This window comes from Anas acuta, chromosome 1 (assembly GCF_963932015.1).
Source record: "Anas acuta chromosome 1, bAnaAcu1.1, whole genome shotgun sequence".
In the NCBI taxonomy this organism is placed as follows: Eukaryota; Metazoa; Chordata; class Aves; order Anseriformes; family Anatidae; genus Anas; species Anas acuta.
This window is the reverse complement of record NC_088979.1, coordinates 81,616,602-81,639,661: the sequence shown is the minus strand read 5'-3', so window position 1 is coordinate 81,639,661 and position 23,060 is coordinate 81,616,602. Positions and strand designations below refer to the sequence as shown.

Sequence of the window (23,060 nt, the reverse complement as noted above, 5' to 3'; positions counted from 1 at the left end):
GCCTAATCCTAATTATCCTGGCTTGAGCCTGTGCTAGCCTGTAGAGAGGGGGAGACTCCAAGAGGTGGAAAATCAGCTCTGAATCTGTTTATGCTGCAAGAAGCAGGTCCCTGGCCTGTCATCCTCAGCAGAGTTCTTGACAGTGGCACAAAACAGCAACGTTTCTTCCTCCTAATTGCCCTGCCTGCACTTTGGACTGTAACAAAACCAGGTCTGCTTTGGGTGTTAGAGAAACGAGATGGAAATGACGCTGTCTGTGCTAGAAATTTAAAGGCAGGAATAGCCAGAAAATGGAGAGAGCGAGTCAACACTTACTTCAAAGCCGCCTTCCAGAGAATTGAAACCAAGAATTTAGGATTTGTGATTGCTTAAGTTGAATATAAGTTCAATACAAAAAAAAAAAAAAAAAAAGAGGGGGGGGTAGGGGCCAGCTGAATAAAATAGCATGGTTTTTGGAATCTAGATGGCCAAACAAAAGGATTCAGTGTTATCATTCTGGTCTAAAAGCAATCAATGAATGCAATGCTCATTTTACTTAGGTGGCCAATTTCTACTATTTACGTGTCTTACTTTCCAAAGTCAGCACAGCTCTTGGGAAAGGAACTGTGCTTTTTGTTTTTGCTTCACATCGTTATCTAAATTGTATCTGCAGCTTTTTAGCTATTGGTGATGGCGATGGGTCTGTAAGAAGCCCGGCTCGACTCTGGGATTGCAGGCTGGGTTTGCAATGTGGGCACTTTGGAAAAACCTTCCTTTTGACCTCCAGATGCAATTAGCTGTGGTATCAATGAGAGATGCACTTGGAACAGCTGCAATGAACAAGCAGAAATTTCCAAGGCAGCACGAGCTTGTAAACCCTTCCACAAGACTGTTGAATGACAGCAGGTTGAAAGTATGTAATGAGAAGCACGGGTTCACTGACTAAGCATCCCTACAGGGACCGGGGCTTAATCCTTCCCCAGGCTATGCCCTCTCACCCCGCTCAGGAGCAGGAGGGATGGCATGCCCTGCAGGAATGACATGATTAAGAGTAAGGTTGATGTGCTGCGAAACGTGAGCGATGTGGAGCTTGCCTTCTCGTTGACCTGCCGAGAGCAGGCCAGTCCATCAGACAAGCCACTGTGCAGGGTCCTTGATTCGTCCCCAACCCCTTGCTCCTCTCGTCTGGGAGGCCAGCGAGGGCTGCCACGCAGCACAGAGGCAGGTGGAGCCCGCCTGGCCAAGTGCTCCCCTCTTCGTGTGCATGCTGAGATGTCCCAGGTGAGGCTTCTTCTCCTTGGCATCATCCTGGCATCACCCCAGCATCAGAAAATGACTGCACGGTCTCACCGGCTGCTGGGGATGCCCTGAGGGCTGAACGACCGCCAGCTGCAGTGGGGTGCTGTGAACACCCCTGCACGGTGGAGGAGGCACGGCTCACGTTTGCCTGGCAGCTTTGCAAGGAGAGGGCTGCGATGACCCTGCGCGTTCAGCAGGCGCTTGCTTTCAGGCTGGTCCCATCTGCGCTGCTTTTATTATTATTATTCTTTTATTTTTTTTTTCCTCCCTCTGCTCGGCTCAGCCTGCTTCGGGAGAAGTGGCACGTAGGCACAGACGTCCTTGCGCACACTACACTTGTATAAACTCCGTCAGGAAGTCATCTGGCCAAACTTTCCAGGCGCTGCTTTTAACCCTTCCCTGGGCAGGCTCCTACTGGCAGCCGGGGGATTTCCAGGGAGCACGGGGCCACGTGTCTTCATCCTCTTGCTCTGTTTATTGATTCCCACCACCGTCCTTCCTACAAGCCCCGAGCACGTGGCAGGGCAGCCTTACACCCGTCCTACTCAGAGTTCCCACCAGAAAGCCGGCCCCTGCAGCTGCACGGGGATGCTTTGCAGTAAAACCCTGCCTGGGCTTTCCTGCGGGGTGAGGTAGCAAAAGCCAGTTCCCAAAAAATTACCACAGCAGGAGCTGCCCCGGCAGGGCGGTTGGAAGGGGCACTGCTGTCTGCAGGAGCAATAAATGCAGCATTATTTCAGAAGGGTGTCCTCACCAGGCACATGAGCAGCGAATTAAGTTCTCGCAGCCCTTAAATGTTGACTGTGCTCAGGGAAAGATAATAATAATAACAAAAAATCTTAATAAGTGACCCTGTCCTCAATGAAGATGTGTCCTGCTGTATGTGCTGCTCTGCACAGAGGCACAATTACACACCCACAGACGTGCATATAGACATCCTAGAGGTCTGAGAAAAGCCCTGTGAGACTGTTCACATAGGGTAGAGGCTGCTATTCCTCCCCGTGATGTGTGGACGAGGAGGTTTCCTAAGGTTACATGCAAGATTACGGTCATCCCGTTCTGTTGGTCCCTATTAACTGACCATTGCCAGATTTCAGTGGCTCTGACAAGCTTTTGGATCCTCCAGGAATTGCTGGAAATTTTATCCCATGCAGGTGGATGTGGGATGGGGATGTCTGAGCTTGCTTTGGTGGGTATTCGTCCACCTTTTTCTGGTGCTACAAAACCGTAAGACAGTAAAATAGATTCAGTGTGAAGCTCTTGATTATTCTCCCAGCTTCAAGGGAGCAATTCAGAAAAATTAACTTTGTTAAAGTCAATTCAGGTAGTCTGATGTTAACTTTGCCTTTTTTTTATCAGATTTTCAGGCTTCTGCATGAGACAGAGGGGCGTGCATTTGCACTCAGCCTTGCTGGGACAGCTGCAGTATAGAAGGGAGTCAACTGCCAGAAATTCCCGAAAATCTAGCGATGACTTTTAGGGCAGACTCATCCTCTGCAGAGCTGCTTCCCTCCTCGAACAGCTGCTCAGTGCCCCACAGACAGCAAAGGAGCCCTCTGTTTCAGGCTCCTCCTGAAATTCATCAGATTCAGACCGCGGTGGCTCACTGCTGGGAGTTGGAGGTATTAATAGTGCTGCTCCCTGCTCAGCTCCTCTCCTGCAGTCGGAGGAATCAATCAAGCTTTCACAACCCCTCAAGGAGGTGGGGAAGCTCTGCGAGCTGAGTAACATCCAGGCTTTTGACCATGCACGGTGTTCCCTGTTTTCTCCTCATTTCATCTTTAGTTGACCCGTGTTATTGCTCTGTCTTCTCAGCTGGAGATTTGCTAAGTGTAACTTTTGCCCCAAAATCTAGACTCGGTTCCTCATCCTGGCAACTCATTGTACCCTGAGTCTTTGCGTGGTGAAGGAGAGAGGGAGGGATGTTCAGAGGTGTCCTCACAGAAGGTGTTCTCCATGCATTTCTGTTTCTCTTCTGAGACAGGTGAAGCAAATCAGGCCCTGGCGTGACCTGGGTGGTGGTCTCGGCTCATTCCTGATTTGCTTTGCCTGTCTCAGGTCAGTGCAGGGATAAATCCCTCTAGCCGAGCTTCAGATGTAAGCCTAAAGCAGGAAGAAACAGGCTCATTTCTGTCTGCAATCATACATAAACTCGTTCTTGCACTGCAGACCTTGGGGCAGGCTTCCAGAAAAGGCTTCCAGCGTGGCCAGCTTTGTGTGCAGAAGGTAACCTTATGGGCAGCCAGGAGAGAAGGTATCTTCATGGGTACATTTCCCCTTCTGAGACAGAGCCTTTAGGACTGAACGTCCGCTATTTAGGAGGCGAAGGGATGAACAGTGCTGAGTCCTGACCTTGCTGTAACCTGCGGAGAAGCAACAAAGATTCCCTTTAACCATGTAGGGCGTAAACAGCAAGGAACACGCAGGCAACAAAATTAGAAAGGAATCTGATAGATAGCCCCAAAGATAAATGCCACTTTAGGCAATGTTACTTCAAGTTGTTGACCGAAGCACCATTCGGGGAGGGACTGTGAGATCTGAGCGCCTCTCTGCTTCTGGGTAGGATAAGGTGTCATGTAAAATGTGTTTTGTGTTCTTGTTTTATCTCCCTCTCTCCACCCTCCGCCACTGAGAACATGCACGCCGAAAGCATTAAAAGCAGACCGCAGTGAGTTTGCTTCACCAGCACATCTCCACATCAAAGGCATCGCTGGAGCCTATTGATTCTGGCAGAAACTGGCGATGTCGTTAGTGAGAAATCATGCACTCTTCTGTTGATTTCGGGCAAGGAAGAAAAAAAAAAATGCTCGGCCATGTGCAAATATTCATGCTGCAAAGAGGATGATAAATTGCAAAACGTCTCAGTTGTCTCCCTCAGTGCCAGTAAATAGACAAGGGTGCTTTTATTGACAAACGGCAGAGCTTTAGCTTAGGTGGTGTTACGAAAAGCTGCCCTATTTAACTTCTGAGTTTTGTTTTCGCTGTTTGTGAATAACATGTGACAGCTCTTATCTGACCTATTGTTTACTTCCTATTTCTGAAGCGAATGCACCCCATGCCAATGAACTGTGCTGACACACAGCATGAATTCGCTCAAAAATTGGGGAGTTTATCAATGATGCTGGGGCAGAACCCCAGGTCGGGTCAGTGCCACCCTCTGGGAGCACTCCCGGCAGATTCATCTCCAGTGCTGACATACCTTACTTGAAGTCTCCTTGGAAAATCGACTTCTGATCGAAAGATCCACCAACCACTTTGAACAAAAGCACATTTCCCTTTTAATTTTGCCCCATAAGTATGAAACCATTGCATTTGTATACTGCCTCACCACAGGGAGCACAAGTTTCTGCTGAAATATAGCTCTGCAATATAAGACCTGCATTAACCTTGTGACTCAGAGCAAAACCTGGGGAAGGCATAGATCAAACCTCACACTAGGAGGAACTGTTTCACACTCCTCTGCTTTTGGTATTTGTAGGCCTCTTTGACTCTTCCTTGTTGGCATCCTGCAAACGAAGGGCTTCCAAAATATCACAGTTAAGGTGTTTTTAAGAGGTGTCTGCATGCAAGAAGGGGATGTGATTAATGCATGTCTACAAGTCACAGGCTTGCTTTGTTCAGCTGGGGTATGAAGAAGGGTGCTGCTCACCAAGACAGCTGCAATCTCCCTCAGCACAAGCCTAGCCACCACTGGTTTGCTGCAATAGTTTGTGGGCTTTCCTCAGGGATGTGTGTGTGCCTTTACTGCGTTGACCCAAAGCAGCCCAGGTTGGTAAAACACTCCCATTGCACAAATGGCTAATATAACAGCTAATATAGTGGCTGGCATTCACCTTCCTCAAGTGCGGGCTCTGCTGGTGGTACTGCTCTTGCTGCTGGCTGCTGAGCCTAAGGGCAGTGCTCTCCTCCTGCCTGCCAAGGCACCAGTGCTCCTTCCCACTGCCTTGCTGCCCAGCACTGGTCTTGACCTGCAGGACATGGTGATGACCCAGCATCGCCTTCTCCAGGGGATGAGTATCTGCCCAGGTGTCTAATTATAGAGGGATGGAAAAATGCCCACGAAAGGTTGAGGATAAGTTTTCCGATACGTAGCACAAGAGTAATCAATACTTGCATCAATACTTAATTAATCTATGTGAAGTGGAACAGCTTCAGCAGGAGGGAATGAGATCGTCTCTTCCAACCCCAGCGTGCTCTGTCGTGCCACGTGGGATGGGGAATGTGGGTTTAAACCCTTTTACTCGGACGTTTCAATTCTTGAACCCTTGGATACGAGGATGCTGCTGCCAGGAAGGCTTTGAGAGGACTGACCAACCTTATGGTTATGAGAAGTAACTTAGGAGAAGTAAGTTTATGAGAGGCGACACCTTAGTGTTACACCTCTGGAAACCTAACCCAAAGTCCTTAACCCCTCAGTAGAAATCCACCGGGATCAGCGTGAGTCTTCTTTGACCTCAGGGAGCTTTTGGGCTGGCCTCTGGTGACGGCATTTACCTCACGGCCACTAAGTCAGGCCCCCATGCTCCCTGCTGTCCCACCAGCTGTTCAGCCAAGGTATTTGCAACGTTCCCTGTGAGATATTCATTTTCGGGCACCTCCCTACAGGGACATCAGTGGTATGACTCAGTGACATGGAAAGCTTGCTGGGAGGTGGGGGAGAGTTGTCCGCCACACACAAGCTGTGACTTCAGCGGTGGGCAAGGAAAAAACAACTCCTCCTCTGTTGCAAGAGAGGTGAAGGTTTCAGCTCTTGGTTCCCCTAACAGTGACTAAGCTGTTCCCTCTGTCCAGCCCCCAGCTAGCAGTGAATGGAGACACCGAGCTGCCCTGTGTATTCCTGTAAACCAGCCGGCTTTCGGTAATCCCGCTTCGAGGCTTCTCAGAAGGCGTCTGTCAGTGTGGTGCTTTCATGAGATACACGGCGCAGATTGAGTTGCATTTCAGCCACCCTTTCTTCTCTTATTAAGCATTTCCCATAGGCAATCCCTTCGCTTAGCTGATGGGAAGGTGAGTGTGTCTCGCTCTTAGCTTCTGCTTGTACCTACGTTTAAAGTTTGCGTCTTGCTCCTGACCTGTGGTATGGCTTAATACACTTTTTCCTGAAACGGGACACTGCCAATCCAGATTTTCACTTATGTAGGTAATTGATCTTTTTAGGACACTCTCTTTTTTTTACCTAAAATCTCTCTGGTGTTAAATTTTAAATCACACCATCTCCTCCTGCATGCCTCAGTCAAAATGGCTGCCCCCAGTCACACGCGCGCCCTGGGCCGGGGTGCCGACACGTGGGCCCGTCCAGGAACAGCCCTTCCAGAAGGGCTCCAGGAACCCTTTTAACCCTTTTAAAAACCTTTGATTTTAAAAATCAAAGAGCCTAAATTGGCTCTGGTGGTCTGTGTGGCTTCGATGGGTGACCCAGATGGAAGAGATGCCTACCGCAGTGGCAACCCTTCGGAGATGATTTGTGTTCCTCAGCTCTTAATGGACCACGAGTGGTTCATGACTACCCTAGGTTCCTCTTCATCATGTTTCTCTAAACACGACAAAGGTTCATCAGATAGCTGAAATGCATTACAGGAAGGGGCTCAGACGTCGCCGTGATAAGCAAACATGAGAGCCAGCTCGGAACACAATAGAGGCTTCAGTTTGTTCCTAAATTATTCATCTTCCCCCAGGAGCGGCTTTACATGGGTGGCCTCAGCAGGCTGCTGGGGGAACAGGAGGTGCTGGGGGGCTCTCGTGTGTTTGAGCCTTTTGCTAAGCAGGGGGTTAGAGAAGCCCCATGGAGGCGATGCGTTGGGATAGAGGATGTGGGGTGATCTGCAGGAGGAGGCACTGTGGGAGAAGTGAACTTACAGCTGAAAGAAAAAGGGCAGCAGCATTCCCAGCTCTTAGATAAATAAATACCCGTGCGTTGCATGTATGTGTTTGTGCTTGTGTTACATCCCTAGTAGCTTAATAGTCCTTGCAGAATAAGAACCCCCCAACATCTCCTCTCCACCAAGGCAGTCAGAGATCCTTCAGCCAACAGAGCAGGAGGCAGAAAAGCTGGGCTGGTTTGCTAGCAGAGAGCTGTAAGAGAGGAAAAGGGTTGGGAAATGAAGAACTGCAATTACACTGGGGCGTTTTTGTCAGAGATACTCATACCCATGACTGCTGTCTGTCACTGAACTGAACTGTATTTCCCCTTTGCTCACTGGGTCATGCCCGGTCTGTGTCACCCCCTTGACAGACAGCATTGGAGATGTTTTGGAGCACATGGGGTGCCCGTGAGGCTGCAGGTGGTTGGAGCCCCACTGTGTGGGGATGCCCTGTGACGGGTCCTGGTGCTCAGCTAGGCCATGAAGGGGTCCTGGCTGCAAAGAAGGGTGTTAGCAGACAAAGTACTGTGGGGAACCACCACAAAACCCAACAGGGAATAAATGGTGTCTCATGACATAGGTCGCCCATCATGAGACACTGTGACAGCAGCAGGCTGGTAAGAGGGAGAAATAAATGCATGCCCAACAACAGGACCCAGAATGAGCTGAGGAGAACAGGGCAGGAGGAAAGACAGAGAGGAGGCAATGGGGGTGACCTTCATGCTGCTTCACTTCTCCTTCTTCTGTCGTGTGGCAATGCTGTTAATTAGGAAACGTGAATCTACAGTGCTTTCCTGCTGCCCTCTCCTCATCGGGGTCCCTGCAAGACCTCGTCTTTCTCAACAGATTTCCCTCCAGCCCCACATTTGCGAGTGCCGAGGGCAGTGGCAATCGAGCGATCGAGCACTCTCCCTGGCGGTGTTTTTCTCCCCTGTGTTGACCCCTGGGGTTATCTGACAAGACTTCTGCCAGACGTCAGCCAGAGCAGGACTTGGCACAGAGACAGCGCCGCAACGCAGGAAGGCGTTGCACTTGTGCTGCCGAAGGTGGGGAGAGCAGCCCTGGCTCCGATGGTGCTTCAAACCACCCGTGGCACAAAGAGCTGCGGCTGCAAAACCGCCCGCAGCAGCCTGGTGCCTGCTTCACCTCGCCTCATCTACAAGGTGCGGGGTGCTCTCTGGAGGAGCAGCTTCCCTCTGGGTTAACAGCCTCGAGGGACTGGCTGATTCACCCCGCTCTGGTTATCGGGTCAGGAGAGCCCTGCTGCGGGCTGGTGGCCCAGCGAGGTGCTGAGTCACCGGCGTGGGCTCTGAACTCTGCCCCTGGATGTGGCGGGCAATGGCCGAATGTCACGCAGGAGCTTCGTGGAGCAGAGAGAGGGGTCATCCTCCTCAGATGCTTACCCTGCGGGAGTGCAGGGCTGGCTGGCTGCCTGGCACAGGGGGTGCTTGACCGCGAGGTCCCAGCCCTGCACCCGAGAGGTGCGTGCAGACCACCCCAGGCCGATGGGGTGCTAGCTGGGGAGGTGAGGGACAATCCCAATAAGGGAAGCCATATCCAGGAGTACTGGCTTCCACAGCAAGCTGCACAAAGCGAGCACTCCCATCCCTGTGGATCCCACTGCTCCATGGGCAGGTAGAGCTGTCACCTTGCTTGACACCACCTCCAGGACCCCCTGGAGCAGTGGCTGCAGCCCCCAGCCCCATGGGCCTGCACGACCCTCCTGTCCCGGCTGCTGGAAAATGAAATTTCAGTTCTGCTGGAAGCCTTCCAATTTCAACATTTATTTTTCTTCCTTGAAAGAAGAAGGCAAAGGGGGAAGCACGCAGGGGCAGGGGGGCGGGGGGCTAGTTGCAGCGGCATGCAGCAGTCTCACCAATGAATCCTGACACTTTGTTTTTGTTCAGGCTTCTCAGAAATGCTTATTTGGGAACGGGGCATTTTCAAATGTCATATTGTGATGGAAAATGCCTTATCTAGTAATACTAGCTAACCTTCCTCCGGCTTGAGATGCCTGAAAAAAATCTCACTTGGCTCGGCTCCACGCAGCTGATGGCCGACCCTCTTCCAGCCCCATGGCCACAGGGGGCACAGGCTGGCCCCTCTGCGCCCGGGGTCCCTGCAGGTTGCCAAGAGGTTGCATTTGGAAAGGGGGCTTGCCCCCACTGCTGGGAGGGCTAAAGGACATGCTGCAACTATCCCGCATGCTTCAGAAGCCCGGGTTTGAAAGCAGCAGTTGAGATCTGCTTGATTAAACATTCACTGTGTTCCCAGGACTGGGCTGCTGCTCCTCAGATAACTGGGAGTAAATCACAGGCAATTAGCGATTTGTCTGAGGTGCTCCTTGACTCAGAGCCCTGTAGCGAAGTCCTACCATTACTCATTAGCCCACACATCCTCCTTCCTCTCCGGGTGGCATCCGAGCAGCCTCGTCGGGGTGCAGGGAGCACGGCGATGTCACTTCACGTTTATCTAGGAAAAAAGTTTCCCACACTCCTTCGTGGCTCTTTTTGTTTTGATTCAGAGATTTTGTTTTTCTGGAGAGTTAAAATAAATCTCGAACTGCAGCAGCAGCACTTTTCTGAACGCAGTGTTTGTTGCTAGATAATCCTGTGAGGGAAACATGCTGAAAAGCAGTGCAGCAGACTTGTCACCAGTCCAGAGCTGGCTGAACGAGGCTGATCCAGTAGTTAAAATGTGGTGTGACATTTATGCGTGGCGTAAAGCACTTGCGGTCACTCGGAGCTTGTGACCACTGCTTCTCTTCTTTCTGGACACGGACTGCTCCTCACGGCCTTTCTCTCCAACCCTTCAAGCTGTCATGGCAGTGGTAAAACCTGACTTTTGTTCTGCTCACTCCATGCTGCTCCAAAAGTGTGGGCTGACAGGGGACACCTCCTGCCCCACACTCCCTGCTGCTACCTGACCATCTCCACTGGCCACATTAGCACGGCCTGACCAGCCCTGAATCATGTCCTGGTCAGTGCCCAGCCCAGAATTTGGGAATCTGGGAAGAAAGGTTTATCCTTTCATTCTTTCTTTTCCTTTTAAAACCACTTTAAAGCAAATGCGCCTGTCTTTAAAAATGTGGTATTTTTGCAAAGCTTTTAAGATTATTTTTATACTTTTTTTTTTTTTTTTTCCTTTTCTATTCAGTACCATCAAAAGTGACTGGAGTAACATTAATGGAAGTTAAACAGGGTGTTGACCTTCTCCAGAAGGTCTGGACCAGCACTTAGAGCCTCCACCTCACTGCACATTCGTGTGGTTTGAGAATGCCTCCTGTGCGATGGTCGGGATGCTCCCATCTAGAGGGCTGTTTCGAAGAGAGCCCAGAAAATAGCACTCTCTTTACAGGAGACTGGGTATTTGTAGGTAAGTGCATCCCTTTCCCCCATACCAGCTGTTTTTAAAGTGATCTAGCAAGCACCCAGAGAATTTCTTCTGCCTCACACAAGCCATGGGCTCTTAAACACTGACCCTTGCTTTTACTTGGTGCCTGTTTATTTGAGAATATTTCAAACTGCTCTTCCAGCAGCATGGGATGGGAGCATGAAATGATTTAATTAAGTCTGCAGTGGGCTCAATGTATACTGGGCTAGCACTTTGTTTTGGGGGGCTACAGATCTTTCAGACTGGGAATGCCATACTGGTGAGTTCCACTTGGAGATGTGGCCTTTAAATCTCCACCGTGTTTCCATGCAGAGTGCTCTTAGAGCCAAATGGTGTCCCAAAAGCTGATAGAGCAACTTCCTTGGCCCCTGCACACATTTTTTGGATATCTCAGTGCTAGGATTTCATCCCTTGAAGTCAGCAGAAAATCCTCCAGTGACTTACAAGGGATAGGAATTCTTAAGAAAATAAACCTTTCTGGAAAACCAACACTTTCCCTCCGCTATCACTGCTTGCTGACAGCAGGGGTGAGAGCAGTCTGGCAGACAAGGCTGCAGGAGGACTTCTCCTACCCCCACCAGGACTGGTTACATTGCAGTCCTGTCCCCCCCACCACTGCTGTCCAGGACAGACACAAAAAGCAGCAGTCACTGGGGGTGTTGGAGAACAAATCTGGACCAGAGCTCTAAGAAAGCCCAGGTGTGACAGTTCTTCAAATCTGGCTTCCCTGGGTCTTGTAGCACTGCTTACTGCACCTTACCTAGCTCTGTGCATGGGCACGAGGAGGCTGGGTCACAGATACCACTCAGTGGAGATGTGTTAGGCCTGGGGACAGGCCTTTGCTGCCCCATCTGTTGATGGTTTCATGGTGGTTCTTAGTTTTGAGTTTTCCTGGACCATCTTTGCACAGCTACTGCTTCTGTTCAGCCAGCTCTTCCCAAGGCTGCTGTTCCTATCCCAAAGATGGGATGGGATGGGACGGGACGGGACGGGACGGGACGGGATGGGATGGGATGGGATGGGACACAGCTGAGCATACAGAGGAAGCCCAAGGTATAGTGGTATTGCCAGCAGCCACCGCCCTCCTGCAAGGCTGAGGCACTGTATTTGGGTGGCAGCTCCCCAAGGAGCCCACCATGGGGAAACCTCTGGTGGATGGGGTGTGTGAGGCTCATTTCAAAACGCCAATAGAGCTGGTCCCAACTCTTTGCTGGGCTTGGCCATGGCCCATCCATGCCCACCACACCTCTGGCACTCAGGGCTTCCCTCTCTCAGGGTAGGAGCTGCCCATGTGCACAGCATCATGAAGTCCTCTCCTTCCCCTGTCCCTACAGCGCTGCTTCCCTCGTACCCCGAGTCTGTGCCACCTTCTCTGTGCTCCCTGATGGATGGGCAAGCACTGCATCGCTTTGTAAGCTCATCCTACCCAACTCTCTCTGGCTTATCCAGGGCAGGGCAGCTGCAGTCATCTTTTTCTCTGCTCCAGCCAAACCATCCCACTTTCTCCATCCCTCCAATACCATCCAGCTCTCTTTCCTTCCACATTTGGTTACCTCCTCACCCTGACATTTAAAGCTCAGGGCTGAGCAGCCTCTGCCCGCAACTCGGCTCATCTTTCCTCCCACTCTTCCCCTCTATTTGGGAGCACCAGGGGCTCATCTCTCCGGCTCCCACACACAATTCCCATTTCCCATCCTCCTGGGCTGATCCCTATGGCCACAGAGGTCTCTGGCTTTCACCCACACAGCAACTCACCCGTCTTCCCCAGGCTGCCCTGAGGCTTGTCTCACACAGCTTGCCTTTCACCTATGCTCTCTGCTCAATATTGTTTCTTCCTCTTTGGGGCTTTAGGACAAAAATATCTCCCCACCCAGGCAGCGTGCGCTGCCGGTCAGATTTCCTTGCGGGCTGTGTGAGCGGTGCTGTTTATGTGCTGGGCGAAGACACCGACCCAACGAGAGAGAGCAGCCAGTTCCTGTGAAAGTGCTTGTGCTCAGTTCTCATATCATTACTTTTCTACTTCTTAAAAACTAAAAACTAAAAAAATCCCATCAGTTTTATTCACAATTTCTGTCACAAACACGCGCTCCTGCTGTGGTTGAGCACGAGGAGTTGTTGTGGTGTTGCAACTCATTCAGAGAAAACTACCTGCCACAGAGAGTAAAACGAGCCGCAGGCTTCAAGGGTGACAGCCATAAATCCTGTGAACATCCCTCCCTGCCTCCATCGTGTTTACTTTCTGGCTGAGACGGGCCAGGCATCGCCGTGCCCCTGCTCTGCTCCTGCTCCCAGGGCACCGCTGCTGCCTGGAGCTGGGGACAGCTGGGCTGGAGGGGCCTTGTAATTCTGGCAGCCAAAAAAATAAAAAATAAAAATGTGGAAATGAGCTTTGCACAGGATGAAGCACTTCATGTGATCCTTGGCAAACACCCTGAGCTGTCCATTTCCCTTCAGCTTCAGGTGCTCCTCACAAAATGGCGGCAGCGGTGGTGGTGGTGCCACCTCCTGCTGGCCTGGGCCAAGCATCTGAGGAACCTGCTTTGGCAAGGGGGGTTGGACCTGATGATCTTCCGAGGTCCCTTCCAACCCCTTCAGTTCTGTGATTCAGTGATTTCTCATGAATGAGAGAATAAAATAAACTAAATAAAACTCTCCTGCCTTAATGAACTTAGAGACATGCCATGAGACACACAATCTCGTGGGTTCCTAATGCAGAGCAGCTCCTCGCAGTCCCCGGGGTGAGCAAGGTGACTTTTGCACCTTCTCATTTAATGGTGATAGAGCAGAGAAGAATTTAGCTCAGTCTCCCTCCTCAGGCTGTCTCTGTGAATCACTGGGACTTGTCCTGCTTGGTCATAAAACCGGTGAGTTGTGCAGGTCAGGAAGGGCCTCAGGTGACTTCTGGTCCCAGCCCCTGCTCCAAGCATGGCCAACACACATCAAGGACTGTGCTGGGGACTCATCCAGCTGAGCTCTGAATACTCTCAAGGGTGCAGATCGCACAGCATCTCTGGTCATCCTTTACCTCCCACATGGGGACTTTTATTTTTCTAGTGTCTGATCAGAATTTCCCATTTCTGTTGCCTCTCGCCCTGTCCCTGTGCATCTGCAGCACCTCCCCCTTGCCCCCAGAGAGGTCCCATTCCTCAGCGTGTCCTTTTGAAGCACTGGCCCCTGCACATGCCAGCTGTTAATGTGGTATTTACGAAGAGCCAACAGCGTGCTTAGCTCTTTGCCTGTGAGACACAGCCCCTGGCACAGGACGTTCCCATCTGACAGACTAACTGCACGAGGCTTGGTGCCCAGCCCATCTGTCTGACACGTCCATCCCATTAGCACAGCTCACACACCACAGAAAGCCGGGCATTTCAGGTGCTGACCCACCAGGGAGGGCCCTGCTCTCCTCCAGGAGTATCCCACTATCCCTCCTTCATTTTATCGCTCAGCAAACTTTAGATGCCATCAGCACATATGTATCAGAATATTTTCAGCATCTCCATCTGCAGCTGGGTCACTGGACTCTTGATGAGCTATTGAAAAGCTTTTAGTGCTGCTCAGTGCAGTGGCAAAGGGACTTGGCCCTGCAAAACAGTGTCAGAAAGAGAGACTGGGCTCTTGCCACAGAGAAAACGGGAGCAGAAGGACCACAGTCTGTGATGAATGATGCAAACCATGCATCTAAAGGGTGCTTCTCCCCCTGCAAACACAGGCAATGAAATACACCTGGGCAGGGGTTCAGAGTACGAACAATTTAGCAGTAAAAAAGGAAAATGTAGGATGACAGAACGAAAATTACCACCCTACTGGGACCTGCCTGCTCATCACAGCCCAGACCCCAGCTAACAGCACAATTGTCGCGGAATTACCTCTCCTCTGACTCATGATGTTTCTGTGGGACGCAGACTACAATGTGACTTCTCCTGAGAGCAATTATTAGGGAAGCATTCATTTTCACTGTTTGACACAACGTCGGCATTAACAGCGCCACGTGTGCAAGGAAGGGTTGTCAGCCTTGTCTGCATAGGGCCCACGGTATCAGCATGTTCCCTCTGGGTTGTGGATGGTACTTTGGGGCCACATCCAGAAAGCTGTGTAACTGCACACACCACACAGGGGTCTGATGCAAAGGCCTCCTTTTTTTTTTTTTTTTTTTTTTTTCCCTCCCCTATTTTTTCCCTTGTGCATGAATTTTCGGCCAAGGCAGGACAGGCAGGCACGCTGTGCCTTTCCGAGGCAGCTCTGACAACTCAACACACTACACAGGTCCCTTCATCTCCCAAATACAGCTGTTGAGCAGCTGTTTGGGGCCATCCGCAAGAACCTGCGGGGGGACTGCCAGGTGGACAGGATGCAGTTGTCTTAAACTATTTTCAGCCTGGAGCACCCCGATTCTCCCGGCTCCAGAGCGAATGTAGGACTGGACAGCTGCGAGGGCTTTCACAGACAACAAACCCCATGGGCCAGGGAGCTGCTGGGAGCTGAAGCTGAGCCCTTGGGAACCCCAGGGGCAGCCCTTCTCCGCCAGCCCTCAGGCCAGGAAGGATGGGCAGAGCCATTATGTGCTTTACAGTTCGGGAAGTGAAGGCAGAAAGGCGATGAAGGGTAAAAGTTTGCAATGAGGCGCAATTTGTGTTTGTGATGGAGGGAGAAATGCGAGTTTCCATAAGGCACTAAAGCACATATGCAGAAAGAGGGGAAAACATTGCAATTTTTTTAATTTTTATTTCCTACTTTTCATTTTTAATTTTTCATTCCAGTCTAGCTATTGCTATCCTCTCTCCAAGGTCTTCAGCCAGCCTCATGTGCCACTGTCCCCTGAGTGAACAGGAAGCCCAAAAGCAAAACCTGTGTCTGCCTCCATTAACAACATTTTCAGGAAAAATTGTCTATTTCTGAAGCTTGAGAGTTTTTGAGAGTTCATCATCACTGGTAACTCCTTAGTGAACAGCTTCAGTGACCAGCACAGGATCACTGGTGAACTGTTCATGCCTTTAATACTCATTGCTCATTCCGTCGGTTTGGTCTTGGCATTTTTTTCTAGCCCCCAATTCCCAAACCAATATTTCCCTTTTATAAATGTTGTTGCAGGAGTACAACCTCTCTAAACACTCGTGCAGCTGCTGTGTTATTTAACAAGCCTCCTGTTTACGAAAAACAGCAAAAATTGTGAGGTTCTGGAAACAGAGGAGCCTGCTGTAGGCTGCTCCATAGTACCTTCCAGTCCTATGAAGATGCAGGGTAGATGTTTCCACCACAGCCCCATCCTGCTTGTGGAGATGAGCTGCTGTGCCCCGTACTTTGTTTGTACCACACTGAGAGCTTGTGCTCGTCTGCTTTGATATATGTTCTGTGAGGCAGCTTGTTCTGCTTCCCAAAAAGCACCAGGAGGAGGACCTTCCAGCATTAACAGAGAAGGCACATATCCCTTTGATTTCAAATGTGAGAAATTTACTTTTTGACTGAGAAAAATATTTGCCGATATTGCTGTAAGCGAAAGCCTTCGATCCCAGGTTAAGTTGTGCTTCATATTTCAAGCAATGAAAATGTTTCCATCCCATCAAAGGAATGAACTAGAAAATAGATAGGCTTTCCTATCTGTAATCTCTTATTGTCATTAACGAATGAGACTCTGGAAAGGTTTGCCCATCAGATTGTGTTTTATTGACAAGCAGTGAAGTAAGGAGATGTCTCTGGAGGCCTTCCAGACCATATACTCTCTGTTACGGCCAGTCCTGTCGGTCCCAGATCTTCACCTCTGATGGGATGTGCCATCTGCAGCTGTGGGGTAATGCACACGCACACCCACGCACAGCCCCACCAGAAGGGGTTTTGCCCTGGGACCCGGTGCAAATCAGTCAATACCCATCACCGCTGATCCTCTGAGAGGCGATGGCTGTCAGCAGAAAGAGAGTTTGAGCCAACCCCAAACTGGTCGAGAACATGAGGAGCTTCTGAAGATAGCACGCCCTGCTGGGTACGAAGACAAAGCTGTGTGCCCTCTGGCTCTATCAGCTGTGTGACAGGAGGGGGATTTCTCACCGAAGTACAAACACCTGGCTTCCCATTCGAGGAGTCACAAGCAACCTTCTCCAGTAACACAAGCTGCTTATTCCACCCCGGAGTCAGAGCTCTTTTGAAACAATCGCTGGGGAACCATCTGGATTTGAGTTGTCTTGTCAGTATCCATCTTGAGAAAGATATTTTCAGGATGTTAACAAACAGCTCCGTCCAAAAAGTTCTTCCATGGTTCTTGTCATCCATGATCGCATATATTTAGATGCCATATGCCCTGTGTTCTCCTTCCTTGGAAGCTCAGAGCTGGCTTGTGCCAAGACTTGCACGTAAGAAATTTGCCTTTTGTGTGTTATTGTTCACAGGCTCTTGCTCAGCTCCTGGGACTGCAGCGTAACAGACGCGTACGTACCTGAAAATAGATTGTCTTGGTGTCCCACTCACAAACCATGAGCCAACCCCCCTCCCTCACTCCTTCATGGGAGTCACTCCACCATTCGGGGCTTATGAAGCAAGATTTTTGCTAACCCTTTTCTCTGGAGTGCTATTTATCGTCTTACCCTTCATCCCAGCCTACACACTGAACCAGTACGTAAGGATATATGATGCATGATTCAATGTCATGCAGAAATTCTGCTGAGCTCCTCATGTTCTGCAGCAATAGCAATCTTTGTCTGGTCTGCGACTGGAGAAAGCCAGCTGAGTGTGTAAAACGTGTTTGACCTTACTTTCAAACACCCACATGCACGCTCAAAACCCCAGAGAACTCATTACGTTCATGGTCTAGAAACTGGGGTTTTGTTCTCCATCCCCGCTCTGCCTGGCTTGGGGTGAGTGCAATTGAAAATGTCAGAGATGCAGCTCCTGTGTAACGTAAGAGGAGGATTACAGCTTTCCTGCCATCAGAGGGAGGGGGGTTTACAACAATGCAGCTGACGTAGGAGGGGACGGATTACAGTGCATCTGACATAGGAGCAATTATAGGAAATGTATTTACGGGGATGGATGGAAAACGAATTTAATACGCTGTTCCAGAGGACGACAGTAAAGGTGTGTGGCAACAGTCCTTCCCCCCCTCTGGAAAGCCATATTTCTCACTTGTCCATCAGCACAAACAATCTGTGCTGCATGGCAGGAAACATCAGACGCAAATATCGCATTAATCTCTAAGGAAGGATACCTGTTTTCGTAGCTGGGTCATTCACTAAGGGCCCTCAGTAGTGGCTCAGACAATAGGTGGATATATCAGGTTTTCCCCGTGGAATAACTGTACCACAGGCACGGTGCTGCGAATGCGGCTCCTATTTTGTTTCTGTTTTCTTTCAGAGAGGGGGAAGGGGGAGGGGAGAAGCTCCTGTTTTTTCAGCATGCTGTGGTGGAGAAACGCTGTTAGTGCCCTCTTCCAAAGAGGCAGGGCTCTTTGGCAGCTCGGGGCCCGCACAGGGCAGCCTCTGCAGCTCGTTCCTGCCCCAGCAAGGCTTTGCCACACAAGCAGTCTTCCTGCAGCACTATCAGTGGGTTTCCTTCCCTCACCTTGACACCAGAGGCTTCCAACGCTACATCCCCTGCTGCCAGCTCTTCCCAGCTCGCCCCATCCACAGCCTCTTTGTAGCCTCTTCTCTGTGGGGCCCGCCTGCCCGCCCACGTTCCAGCGGGTAGTGGGGGGGCTGATGTTAAACTGCAAGTGCTAACCCTACAGAAAGCTCAGCCTGGTGTCTCGCAGGAGACACGGATGCATTTGCGGAGATGCTGAGCAGTGGCAACTTCCATTAGAAGGCAGAACCTGTGGGTGCTCTCCATCCCTGATAATCAGCCCACACGCTGTAAAATGAGTTCCTGCTAATTGAATCTGGCTAGATCACAAGGTGCGCTTCCAGGACTGTGACCACCTCTGGTCATTAAGCTTCAACAACTGAGGGGAAGAAAAACAACTTCAATTCATAAGCAACTCTTCAGCGTTGATTGTTTAGTTTCTGCATTTCATTTATCCTGGGCAATGGAAATAACCTGGCCCACTTCTCTTTTTTTTTTTTTTTTTCATAATTATTTCATGTGTTTGTAGCCAGTTGCCAGTCAGGTTCACGTGCCCCAACACAGTGTAGCATTATCAGAGTGACAACCAGGGAAGGGAAACTGTGACAATAAAAGAAAGACACTCTCAAGGGCATAAACTGTCTTGATTGTTCAGTGTTTGTACTTCCCCTAATACAAAAAAAAACAGTCAAGGCCTTGGTATTAACAGTGGATTTGGTATCACTTTATATTTAAGAAAGGAAAGAACCCTGCATACCTGGCGCTGACCCTTTAAAAAGTTGCTTTATAGCCCCAGATAAGGACGAAGGCTGAAGAGGAGCACTACGTACCTTGCTTCTGCAAGACAAGCTCAATGTATTAGGTCAGAGAAATGCCATCGCCTAGTTAATTATGAAATGTCATAAGCATTAACAACAAAAGCTCATTGTTGTGATGATAATTGTGTTACTGTGATGCAATACTGTGACCAAAGACATTCCAGTGGTCTGAAATGTATTTCTGGATACTACTGTGGTGCCTCAGTAAGGATATGCTAGCTTTGAGAGGCAGGAGTGTTTTTGCCAAAATTGCACTCGCAGACATATATTTTTTCAAATTCAAGGACACTGCGAAATCATATTAGAAATTTCTAGGCACTCCCCCCTCCCCGAGATAATGCTTTTGGCTTACAACTTTTGGCTTTAAATTAAGCCTACAAATATTTTAGTTGATTTTCTCAACTCCTTTGCTGCAAATGTGCCTACACTTTTCGGAATGTGACACCTTCCATTTTATGTTTTCCTAGGCCAGATTCAGACATGGTGTTACCTGGAACGACTCTATTGACTTCAGCAAGGTTTCACTCAGTGGTGGGACGCAGAAAATGGCCCAACAAATACTATTTTCAAAATAATCAACGGTCTTTTCTGAAAAATAAAAAAGTTAAGAAAGAAAAGAGGAAAACCACAGCTGTACTGCCAGCAGTGCCCCAGCAATCCTACGACAGCTGGCTGTAACTACGGAAGGTGGAAGGAGCAGAAAGGAATGCCTCCGTCTCTCAGTTTGGCTTTTTTTCCCCAAGTGAAGAAAGTTGCTATTGTTGTTAGTTTGTTTTGAAACTGATAGAAAATGCTGAGTGAAATGACTGAAGTCTGAATTGCTGGAAATATCTGTGAGATGAGTTTTGGAAGGCAGCAGCCATCATACACATTCCCATCCGTAGACCATGCCACCCTTAGCGAGCGGGCACAGGACTACTGCAATGGAAAAAATGAGCAGTTGTGGCCTCCCAGCCTCTCCCTCCTCGTAGAGAACTCAGAGGAACATCCCGATGGAGGCACTTTGGAAAGTGCCGCGCCACTTTCCTTGCCATCCTACCCTCGTTACGTACAAGCCGGCTCTGTAATTATCCCTCTGCTGACCATGGGTATTTCCCAGAAGTGACTCCTCACTCAAGATAACCAAAACACCAGAGGGCAGCAGAAGTGTTAGAGCAGGAATTTCAAAAGCATCGACCTTCCCAGAAAAGCACCCCTAGGACAGAGAAATGGCACCGTGTAAGAGGTTGATAATGCCTAAACGTTACTGATTCATAGTGAAAGTGGAAGAAAAGCAATGTAATCATGACACTACCAAAGCCGTGCAACGGTTACTTCTGAGCAGCACTGATGGAAGCTGTCATGACCCACATGTGTGAAAAATAGAAGAGAAATACTGACAGGCTGCTGAGAGTGATAGATCCAGGAGGTCTTTAATTCTCAGTGAATCATACAATAGTGTGATGGCTCCTAAAAACTGTGTGCTCCCTCCTCTACTGAAGAAGCCATATGTATCCCACCCTCTGGACTAGGGAGTGCAGATCTGCATAAGCACCTTCTCCAGACAGCAACACTTGCCAGTTCTTCTTGCCTCTTCCATCTGATGCGGGTAATTAAAACCAGGATCGTGGATTGTAACCCTCTGGGGCCGTCTTACAATCTCCAGGCAGTCCCATGGCACAGGTGTCTGCCACTCCTTAGGGTGGAAAAATCATGAGATGTTAGACAGAGCACCAAATCCAGCTCACTTCTTCCCATTTAGGAAGAAAACAAAAAAAAAAGAAAAAAAAAAAAAAAAGAGTCCTTTAAAAATAAAAATGTTACCTTCCTAGCTGGGGCTGTCCGCCTTGCGTGTTCTTTCTAAAAAGCCTGGTTCTGTTTGCCATCCTAAAACACTTAATCAATTTGAAATGAAAACAGCAACTATAATTAAAGGGAGGAAAATCCCACCACAGCAGAGGAACCATTATTAAGGTAATTTTTTTCTTTATAACTCCTGGGGCACTGTTCACATGCAGTTGCTACTGTATATGCTGTTTGTGCGTCACCTCCTCTTCGTGGGCTCCACGGAGAATACATTGTTAGCTTAAAAATAACAATAATAATAATAATAAGCCAGCTTTTCATGCGAGTTATTCAAAGCACTGTGTAAGCGCTAATTGAACGTTGCGATAGCCAGGGAGGGCTGTATGCTATTACCCCCTTACACCAAATGGCAGGAGTCCCATGACCGGGGCCATATCGGTGCCTCTGTGCAAGCAGCGCCCGTGCTCAGGCTCGTATTTATGACACACAGCTTGTATATCACGTAATTTGATTTATATAGACCACATTTTTTCTCACCAGGTCCTCACAGTGTAAATCTTAAATAACAGTAATACAAAAAAAAAGCTAACAATGTTGGTTCTCCTCCCATAGGGGAGTCCACCTTGAGCCCTTCAGAAATCGCTCAAGGACCTTAAGGAGACCATCAGCTCCCGGTGAGAACAACCACGTCAGTTGCTTTGCAAAGTTTGGCATGAAGCAGAGCCATATCCCTCCTGTGAAATTTGTATTTTTATTGCGAGGGGTGTGGCACATCCAGTTGTACTGGTGGTGGCTGCTGGATGGAAGGTAAGTGGCTGCTGTGTTAGTGATGGTGACAGTCCGAAAAGGACTTCAGACTAAGGCAAACAGCCTTCTGGCCGGGATCCTTATCACCGAGTAGAGTATTACTAGGCTGAAAAAAAAAAGTCTAGGCTGACTTTAACAGAGGGGAAGCTGAATAACAGATGCGCCAGGCATCATTCAAGCCGTATTTGGGAGTGATGGTGGACAGTCGGCTGAATATGAGCCAGCAGTGTGCTCAGGTGGCCAAGAAGGCCAACGGCATCCTGGCTTGTATCAGAAACAGTGTGACCAGCAGGGCTAGGGAGGTGATGGTCCCCCTGCACTCGGCTCTGGTGAGGCCGCACCTCGAGTGCTGTGTTCAGTTTTGGGCCCCTCGCTACAAGAAGGACATCGAGGTGCTTGAGCAGGTCCAGAGAAGGGCGACAAAGCTGGTGAGGGGCCTGGAGAACAAGTCCTACAAGGAGTGGCTGAAGGAGCTGGGCTTGTTCAGCCTGGAGAAGAGGAGGCTCAGGGGCGACCTTATTGCTCTCTACAGGTACCTCAAAGGAGGCTGTAGCGAGGCGGGGGTTGGTCTGTTCTCCCACGTGCCTGGTGACAGGACGAGGGGGAATGGGCTTAAGTTGTGCCAGGGGAGTTTTAGGTTAGATATTAGGAAGAACTTCTTTACTGAAAGGGTTGTTAGACATTGGAATGGGCTGCCCAGGGAGGTGGTGGAGTCACCATCCCTGGAGGTCTTTAAAAGACGTTAGATGTAGAGCTTAGGGATATGGTTTAGTGGGGACTGTTAGCGTTAGGTCAGAGGTTGGACTTGATGATCTTGAGGTCTCTTCCAACCTAGAAATTCTGTGTGATATTTTACAAGGCTTAGCTGGAACTTGAGACTGAGCGCGCAAACTGCGGTCACTGTGTGAAGAGTGAACTTGGTGTGAAGACTGAATTTGGTGTGAAGAGTGAAGTTTGTGTGAAGAGTGAAGTCCGTGCGAAGAGTGCATTTTGTGTGAAGACTGCGCTTTATGGAAGCTCTGCCACTTGACTTTGGGCAACGAGCCTCGGGAGGAGACCCCGGGCACATTCGGGACCCCCAATCAACCTGAGGGTGCCGAAGAGGGCGAGATCCCCCCCCTCAGCCACCTCAGCAGGTGCCAGCAGAAGGCAGGACCGGGGGGGCCGTTAACGGGCGCTTAACGGCGCCCAACGGCCGCGCGCCGGCAGGGGGCGACCCCGCCGCGAGATGGCGGGCGTCACGTGACAGCGGCGGGGCGGGGCGGGCCCGGAGCCCCCCCTCCCTGACGTCACCGCCCCCCCCGTCTCCATGGCGACGGCTCCATCAGCGCGCGCGTCAGCGCCGCCCGTTGCCTGGCAACGCCGCGCCGGCCCCGCTCCCCTCCAGCCCCGCGCCGGGCCGCGCGTGGCGCTGACGTCAAACGTGACGTCAATGGGGCCCGGCGCGGCTCCGGGCCGGTGGGCGGGGGGGGGGGGGGGGGGGGAAGGAGGAGAGGAGGGGAGGGGAGGGGCGGGGGGAGGAGAGGAGGGAGCACGCGGGATGCCCCCCCCCTCCCCTCCCTGCGCCGCCGCG

At 50.2% G+C, this 23,060-nt stretch overlaps 1 long non-coding RNA gene across 1 annotated transcript; it reads left to right on the top strand.

The window, feature by feature from the left end:
* The first annotated feature begins 8,864 nt into the window (after positions 1-8,864).
* On the top strand, positions 8,865-19,512 carry LOC137857974 (uncharacterized). Its single transcript, XR_011097447.1, has 3 exons — positions 8,865-9,969; positions 10,296-10,514; positions 19,363-19,512. It is a non-coding gene; the product is annotated as an uncharacterized lncRNA (long non-coding RNA).
* Positions 19,513-23,060: the final 3,548 nt, after the last annotated feature.